Genomic DNA, 10139 nt, shown 5'->3' on the forward strand with positions numbered 1-10139 from the left:
GGCATCACCAGGTTTTAGAGACAAATACAGCTTGGTGTCATCTGCATAAAAATGGAAATTTGCTCCATGTTTGCTTATAGTATCACCCAGAGGGAGCATATAGATGGAGAATAATGAAGGACCTAAAATAGAGCCCTGTGGAACACCACAAACTAATTCAGACAATGCAGATTTTTCATTCCCAATTAAAACAAATTGAGACCTATCAGAAAGATAAGACTTGAACCAGGACAAAAAAACTCCAGACAAACCTACAACATTTTGCAGAAGATTGATTAAGATAGAGTGATCCACAGTATCAAAGGCAGCACTTAGATCTTATAAAATTAAAACTGATAAATAACCAGAGTCAGTGCCAAAAAATAAAATTAAGAATACAGGTATTAAGAGAACCTAGCTAGCCCTTGACTGTGATTCATTTTTCTTATTATAAAAAGAATATTTAATAATATATAATATTATTATATATATATATATATATTTATAATATAATATATATATATATATATATATATATATAAAAAAAAAAAAAATAATGTGCATAGTGAAGGATCAGGTAGTGGCTACCATTGGGATAAGGTAGCGAAACAACCAATGTCCACACAGCAGGATCAGGTCAAACGCCATAACGTATATTTAATTTCAAAACAAATCAAAAAATGAACAAAGAACATAAACCTTATTTAAACACCAGTTAATTACCTTTTTTATCTGAACATGCTAAGCCTACAACACACACACACGTTTTCAAAAAGCATTTAGAATAAAAAGACATTAGTCACAGTAATTGATGCAGATATTTGCTCTGCCACCTATTGACTAAAATGGTCTGTGCTGCTCCATACTGATGATGAATTTCATAAATATATCCTGTCCTTTCCAAAGGGCTACAACCCCAATTCATTCCATGAGTGCCCAAGCCCTCTATCCACAACAGTCTTGAACAATTTAATGAATATAAAACCTGACTCTTCTTCATTAAAGAGAAGATTAGACCTACATATGATATGGCATATCACGTATTTCTACTGTGGTTAAGGCAGGTTTTTTTGCCTCCCAGGGAGAGATCCTCGTGCATGCCTTTGTAACCGCTCCATTGGATTACTGCAATGCTCATTTTGCTGGACTTTCTACTCGTTCTCTGAATTGTCTTTAGATGGTCTTTACAGGCACAAGGCAGACAGAACATATCACCTTGGTTCTTATGCACTCGCATTGGCTTCCTGTTCATTCTCGTGTTGCCTTCAAGATTCTGTTACTGCCATACAAGGCTTTGCAAGTCAGGGTCTTAGTTACATTATGGACCTTCTCAGCCCTTATACACCCCTAGAAGACAGCTTAGATTGTCAACTCTGGCCTTTGGACTAAAGCCTTTGGTTCCCAGATGTGTTACTCTTGCTGGGTATAGTTTTGCCACTTCTCTCTGGAACTCTCTGCCCCGGCTGCAGTTGAATTTTAAATCCACTCTTAAGACACATTTGTTCTCAGCAGCTTTTTTATAGTAATCTTGTGCACTTGTTCTTAAAACTTTTAATGTTTTTGTAATTATTGTTTTTATAATCTTAGGAATTGGTTTTTATTTGTATTTACCTGTTTTGAATGTATTTTTGAATGGACTGTTTATTGTTTTATTATTATTATTAATAATATTATGGTGATTAAGTAGATTCAAGAAAATGCACAGAGTCCTTTTCTTCAATCAGTTGCCAGGTTTATTGAAATATGCAGGGAGTCTGGTCCCAGGTACAGGACAAACAAAATACTCATCATTACAATGTTTGCATGACCTTAAATACTCTTCTGTATAGATGGTCCACCTCCACTTTCTCTGACACTTAACCAATTGCAAAGGTAATTTAAGTTATTATGTGAGTGTGTGTGTGTGTGTGTGTGTGTGTGTGTGTGTGTGTGTAGTCTAGTGTGACAACCTCTGAACTAAGTGCATTCTTCACACTCCTGGAGACAAAAGGTCCATACATCTGCCTTTTGTTATCTTCTTGCGACCCCCTTTGATCCCAGTGGCATTATCTCTTTTGATCTCTCTGAAGTCTTTAGAGCCTGTGCTAATTGTATTCCACAGCATTGTTATCTCGTTAGCTTGCAGTCAATGTTGGGCAAGAGCTTGTAGACGCAACGTCTCTATCAATGGTTAGCAGTACATGCAATTTGAACCAAACAGTCTGCTATCTGCAATATTAGTCTCTTTTCAGAAAAGAACACCAATATAGCTCTGCCAGTCCACATGCGTAGCAAACTCCTAATCAATTCTCGATCCATGTTTTCCAACAATTGTTATTATTATTACTATGTTCCTGATTTAGTTTTTTCATATTGTGCACCACCTTGAGACACCTTGGTGTGAAGGGTGCTATATCCAATTAAAGTTTATTTATTATTGAATTTATTATATTTATTTATAAATGATTATTATTATTATTATTATTTATTATTATTATTATTATTATTATTATTATTATTATTATTATTATTATTAAAGGGTTAAACACTTCAGGCACTAAGCAGTCCATACGAACTTAATGGTCATTAAGTTTAATTCACAGGGATGTGTCACTTTTTTTTAAAAGTCAAAATTTTAAATTTTATTACAAAAGTTTTTTACTATTCTTTTGGAAAAAAGAAGTAGAAACAGTTATTTATGAACCCAGGCATGCTATCCTTGGGTCCGACGACAGGATCCTTGAAGTACTAACTTAGGAACTTGATTGAAGGGTATAGAACATATCTTCACTGTTGTCATGTATTCTAGTATATATATAGATATATAGGATATATATATAGATATTAAAATAAGATATTTTTTTTTTTTTTTTTTTTAACTTTTTAACTTCTCCAGTATTGTCATAATAGTGATACTGACTAACCTTTGCTTCAATGATTTCACCAGTGCTCTGTTCTAAAGTTCATATCAGCACACTGCCCTAGCTATATCCCTTTGTCAAGTCCAGAGTGGCGATAAGCCTCGCTTTTCCCAGTCTATCTAAAAGTTTGCCGACCCGAGGCATAGGGCACTCATCAAACTTGGCAATAGTGTTTACCTTCCTGAAGTCTACGCAGAAGTGGTTGGCCCCTTCCATTTAGCAAACAACTTCAATTCTGATAAGGGAAGTAGCATCATTACCTTATCTCCTGGCCCAAAGGTTCGAATTAATGCATTTTTGTTGTAATGCTGCTGCTGTCGGTGCTGAGCCGATCTGAGGTTATCCTGGGCCAAACGACCGACCAAATCTAGGCGATCTTTTAGTAGGAGCACATGCTTCACTACATTTTTGGACGAGCCTTTGTGCTCCTCCCACCCCTCTCTCAACAGATCAAGGATGGGTCTCTCGTTGCTGGTATGACAACGAGGCAGGAGCAGCGTCTCTACCCCAGCTGGGGGCCAACCTTGGTCTCCATGGAGGGGAGGCAAGGGAGCCCATTGAGGTCAGCGGTCTCGGAGGTCTGGGTCCTGGGACTGATGGTGGTGGTGCCAGGTAGGCTGACTGAGCTTCCCCAGTCAGGCAAGGTCCTAGCTAGCTTGCCCAGAACGCATGGCAAAGCCGCCGTGGTAGCCAGCCACTCAAATGCCACCAAATAAGCCTCTGGGTCATCCTCTGCCAACATCTACATTGCCCGAGCCTTTGGTACCGACACTACTGGTGTTACGGTAGGGGCTGCCGCTGTGGAAAATGCCAGGCCTATCCGTTCAATGAGTGTAGCGCTCCTCTCTCCTTCTCTCCTCTGTGTCCCATCTGTGCTCCAGTGCTTCCAGCAGCTCCGCTAGTGCGTTGCAATTCATCCCGTGTTCTGACACCACGTGTGGCAAAGTGGCAATTAGTAGCAGGTGTGGTGCTAGTACAGTAATCCCAAAGAACAAACAGACAACAAAGTATGGGTGAAATGGATTGTTTTATTTGTTTTTAAATCCAATGGTCTGCTGACCAGTCAATAAATAATAAAGCTTTTGCAATACACACCAACGTGTATTGCGCGATGAAAAACTGGGTTGCAGTTTTTGCACGGTACATTTTAACACACACAATTAGACACACATGTTCACAAAGTCCAAAGTGAATGCTCTCAGTGCTTGTGGTGCAGTACAATTACTGCTAACAATGTTAATAGGTTTTGTGCTGGCCCTTGGCAACCACTCCAGATTCGTGTTTAGCCGTCTAGTGATACAAACAAGACAATTACTAACGACATGAAAAACAAACAAACTCTCACAATGCTTTCTCTGCGTCTCTCAAAGTCCTTCCAGTTCCTTAATACAAACCAAGCAGAGGAAAAGATTTATGATTCTCTGGCCCCTTTATGCCATCATGCATGACCCCTTGGTAAGCGATTGCAGCTGTGTCTATTGCTTACAGCTGCTACCTCTAGTCCTTTAGTCTCGCCTTCTTCCAGGCTGAATGACTTCCCCACCCAGGAAATGAACTGTCAGGCCAGCCCGTCCAAAGACTTCCAGGTTGGGAGGGAGATTTCCTACCAGAACTCATTATATTTTTGTCGCAGGTACATATCTATTAGTTACTTTTTAAGAAAATACAATAAATGAGAATGCTGGCATGGAAGCAGTAGATTATACTCATTTAAATATATAGCATAGGCTTTTTATGCTTAAAAGCAAAACTACTATTGTAACTCAATGACTCAAGCATGTGCTGCTCATAGCTGGCTATTGCTAACCTGTAGAGCACCTTCTTTACCCTAGTGGTTTATCATTACTCTTCAAAATCTACAATACTCGTATAACCTATCAGAAGGTCACTGACATTTACTTAACTAAAATAAGGACTATAAACTTGAGACTTGACGTTACATAAGAAACTGGTTAGCTATTCAAACACGATTTCAAATTTAGCACCTCAATTATCCCCTTGATTTTATTTGTCTCATTTATTTGTTATTGGCAATTTCATTCTTGACATAAGTGTTCTTTAGTGGCAGTAGGTTTTGGTGTGTAGGCAGCTAGCCTGGGATTTGAATCTCATTGGGTAAGTGAAATGTGTTTGGTGGTCCACACTTACCTGTAGTCCACATTACTAAAAAATACCACACATACCACATTTTTTATTCCAAGTTTTGCATCATATCTTCTGATTCATTATGTCCACATACCACAGTTTAGTTCCCCAGATGCTGCTCTCCAATACCTAAGCTCAGTAGTCTTTTAGTCATGTTCCACCTTCACTATAGATTCTTTGACAACAGGTACTATTGTATATTAGGGGCTCAGCTACTCTTTCTGTCTTTAAATCTAACCTACGTCATTTTCTTTTCACTAGCTTTTGTTTCTGTATAACTCAAGTTATTCTATATTGCTCTGCAAAGAGCCCCAGGTTGTCTCAGCATGATAACAAGCAACAGTACAGTATACAAGTTTGAGCTGTTGATGTTTTTGGATCCAAAAATAGTCCAAAGTATTATTCTCTCACTAGTTCAGCCTCTTCAAGATGTGATACAGTTTTCAGCAATGAATAGTAGAAAATATCTGAAAATGTGTGTTTTGTTTGTTTCTAAGCCACTGGGCAGGGCTTCTTTCATTTTCAGCAAAACTCAAGTGATCAAATTCAAATGTGCAGTATCTAGAGGGACAGATGGTCTTGATACACACCTAGCTATAATCACAGCCAGCTAATTAAACCAATTTACCCCTTGCTGTCCTCTGTAATCTGTTCATATCTGCTGGTGAGTACCCAAAGGAATTGAAAGCAGCAAGGGTCTTGCCCTTTTAAAAATTCCTTGGTAGGAGATTTCACACCCTAGCTAAAGTTTTATACAAGTAAAGTATACTTCAGAATAATCTTAGTACATGCAACATGTTGTTGATACCTTGATGAATACCTTTCAATGCAATTCAGAAAGTTGACACCATCTATTTTTGCTTTGCCAATTCAGTTTATTGTAACATAGATGCTTGATAAGATTTAGATTTGCAGCTATTCCAAAAAACTACAGCACTTGGGTTTTGGAGCATGTCTTAAAGGGGTTTGTGACAGGGTAACATCACTGGCAGGGCTGTTCCCATCAGCGAGAGACTCAGACAAAAGAAGCTGCAGGTTTAAGTGCTATTGCACACGTTCATTACAAAAACTAACAGACACACTAAACAAATAAATAAAGAGGCACAAGAGCCAAAATAAAAGGTTTAAACAAATGACAAAAATGACTGTACATACACACTTCAATCCAAACAAAGCACAGCGAAGCACACATCAACAATACCTTCACCCGCTCTAACACCAACATAAACTCTCTCACAGGCATTAACTCTAATATTAACACCCGTCATATCTCTTTTTATACACCTGTGTGTTCTGGTAGGGAGGAATATAACCCCTTTGTTGCCATCATTGTTCCAGCTGAAAGATACTGATTGTGTTTTTTCTAAACATGTGAACTAAATTTAATCTTTTAAAATTCAGTTGTTCAACTAAGGATATGTTCTGTTCAGTTGTATGAAGAACAAAACTTTAATATATATATATAGATATATATATATACATATATTATATATATATATTATATATATATATATATATATATATATATATATATATATATAGTATATATGTATATGTGTGTGTGTGTGTGTGTGTGTGTGTGTGTGTGTGTGTGTGTGTGTGTTTTTTATTTATTTATTTTTTTATTTAGTGTGCCCAATTATTTTACCCCCAATGTTCTCCGCAGGTTGAAATGTCCAATCATGTTCATCCTCACTACAGAAATTCCCCTCACAGCTCAAGAGAACTGAAGGTTCAATAGGTGTCCTCCAATCCCACAACCGAGCCAGCTTCCTCTTTTACACCCAGGAACTTGGGAGCGGATCTCAGAGAGCTACTGACCTTTGAAGGACAAAAGCCAGTCCTGCAGGTGTCTGCCTTTGAGCTCACTGGACACCTGGTCTGCAGGGTTCGCTGTAGCTTGATGAGGAGAAACAGTCCTTGCTGGTTTTGTTATCATTTTATACATTTAAATAAATGAGTTCAGTTTCCAGTTATATTAGAAATATAACAAAATATATATTTTCTTTCTGGCATGGTATTGCTTGCATTGATTCATGATATTTATAATGAGACCAATTTCCATAAATGGAACTAGATCTGAACAGGTACTGAAAAACTCTATAACTGTTTACCTTTTCATCTTCCTATTTATTGTGCATTAGATTACTCAAGAGACCACATTTAATCAAAAAGTAGGATTTCATAATGAACAAAAAAAAATAAAAAAATCAGATTCCATAATTATTTTGTGAAAATTGCAGGATTTATTGGGGTTGCTGGCCAACCTAATTCTGATAGTTTGATAAACGTACAAGAGGTTCATTTGCATATAGTAGAATGAATCAAAACTTACTGGCCTCTACCAACTTTATAATAAGAACAATCTTGATATAGGTCTACATATAAATGATCATGGATACAGAACCGGATTAATTGCCATGGGACATGAACATCTAGTTGACTATTGAAATCCAATATAGTGCGTGGAGAGGTAATTTGGCTTTCTGTGTGACCAGAATGTTCTTTCCTTGACCTAAACTAATAACAGGTTGAGAAAATATTTGCATTGTAATTGTGTTCTTATTTGAGACAATAATGTTGTGATTTCTCAAAATGTGAACTATGCGCATGTCTGCAAACACTCACAAAAACCTTTCACTGAGTGCCTTAAAAATATTTTTTGAACTAAAATGTCCCTGCGAACAATAATAAAAAAGATAAAAATTATGTGAAATTAATTAATACTAAAACTGCGTTCAAGCCATAAAAAGCACCTGTTATCTTTATCAAAGTTACTGTTTATTTTGTTAATTACTGTATTACCTGTTAAATAGGTAAAATGTAATCTGAAGTTTTATTTCTTTTGAATCTTAATCTTGTGAAGTTGTAATCCTGTGAGAGTTTAACAGATCCATCTTTTAACTGTGAATGTGATTGTATATAATATACATTTTTATACTAAAGTACTATGGTTACTGTGCTTGAGTTTTGTATTCTAGTCCTAGCAGGGGCTGCTAGTTTCCAGATCTCCGAGGTGCTGACTTTTAGGCCACTTCTTCTGTGATTGACTGAATCATTACATAGGAAGACTGAACCTTGACATACACAGCACTAATGAGCCAATGAATGCTGCTGATGCCAAAAGTATGTACCAATATGCTCCAGTCCTAATGCTCTCAGCAGCTGACATTACCTAGCAGTTGTTTCTGTGTACATATATTAGGAAAGGTTAGCAAGAATTACATTAATTGTAGGAGACATTATAGGACATCTCTAAATTCTAAGTGTTTCTTCCTTGATGATTGTGCCACTGGCTAACCCATGTTTAAATACTTATTTTTTCTTTACCTGCTATAAAGTTTCACCCATTCCAGGCGTTGAAAACTGCTTGATTATCCACAATATATAGGTAACAAGCTCAAGTGTATCTTATAAAACTCCTAGTAAAACCAGGAATGGATCAAACTGCTATGCAGTGGAAGTCTTATGTTCATCCTGAATTCAAATCGCACGATACTGTACATAGGATGTATAATGATTGTAGCAGCTGAGTGTCCATCCATATCATTACTAAAGAATAACACACTCGCTATACAATCATGATGGTTCTGTAACTGCAATATTTCTACTTGTGCAATTTTCTCCTGGTGTTCTATACCTTTCAGCAGTTATTATACTTCGGTAACGCTTTATATTGCGTGGCATAAATTAATATTAAATAGATACGCAATTGCATGTTATATTAATGTTAAATTAATATTTAATAAATATGCAATAGCTGGTTTCTTGTAAATGGTAACAAAATGCCAACTGAAAATGAAATTGCATATCATGTCCATTTATAGTACATTGTATTACCCTTGAAAATATGTAATAATTTCCTATTGTTTACATGTCCTTATTGAAAATACAGCTAATCTGACTTAAATCCTAATGGAAAGTAACAAGGAATAATTGAACAGAAATTTAATATCAATTGCGTATCTATTAAATATTAATTTAACATTAATTTAATGTGCAATTGCATATCTATTTAATATTAATTTATGCCATGCAATATAAAGTGTTACCCATCAGTCTTACTCTCAATCACATTGTTCACTGAGAAACCTATACCAGACACCAACCCAATCTATTTCTCTAGCTATCAATTTCAGGCAGATAAAGGTACTTGTTAATAAACAGTAGAGGTGCATTTGCACTTACTCCCAGTCATGCCATTGTTTAAAAGATCTGCACAGGCTTATCTGCCACTAAGCCAGACTCACACAACATCAATTTAGATAAAGTCCTGTTTTCAGTCAAAACCCAGCTTCTTGTTCGATAAGTACAAAATTACAAAACAACAAATTATAATATGAAACCTGACCAAAATTTCAAATGCTTTAGGCAGAGCTCTTTTCAAAAGTCTGTCAATGTGTATTTGTATCAAATAAAATCAATGACATTTTTCTGACATTGGAGGTTACCAATTTTAGTGATTTGTGCATGGCTTATCTGTGGCTCTGTCTTGCTGGGGGTCGTCCTCATTGGGATGAACAGTCATGTTGCTCTAAGTAAAGGAGATAGTTATGATTGACAGATTCCCAACAGATGATGCTGGCTCAGCAGTGACTGGTTGCCTGTGTCTCAGCAGCACTGGGTCAACCCCTATGGAGTGGCTAGTCATATTCTACAGAAATACCTAATCTAGACCAAAAGATATTCTAGTAATAACAAAATACATTCTTATACATCAAATTGCCCACACCAGTGAAATTAATAATTGTTATTTACATACTGTGTGCATTTTAAACATACATAAACATAGTCAGTAACAGTTCTGTGAAAAACAATGTAATACAATTACACTACATAGTAATAATAGTATAATTTTATGAAATTATGATTAATGAATGATACACACCAAAGTCATTAATATGAAACCGCAGACACAATATCAATTTATGGCTTGCTAATGAGTGTTGAAGGTTTCTTTGAACAAATTCAATAGGAATTCTGAGATTTCATATGCTATTACTTGGTTACTAATGGAATGAAGACTACAAGCATTTTAAATTCTATTCATAACAACGTAATTACATTATTCAATTTTATTATGGTGCTGAATTTTGGTTTTATTAGTTATATGAA

This window comes from Polyodon spathula, chromosome 4, assembly GCF_017654505.1.
Source record: "Polyodon spathula isolate WHYD16114869_AA chromosome 4, ASM1765450v1, whole genome shotgun sequence".
Taxonomy (NCBI): Eukaryota; Metazoa; Chordata; class Actinopteri; order Acipenseriformes; family Polyodontidae; genus Polyodon; species Polyodon spathula.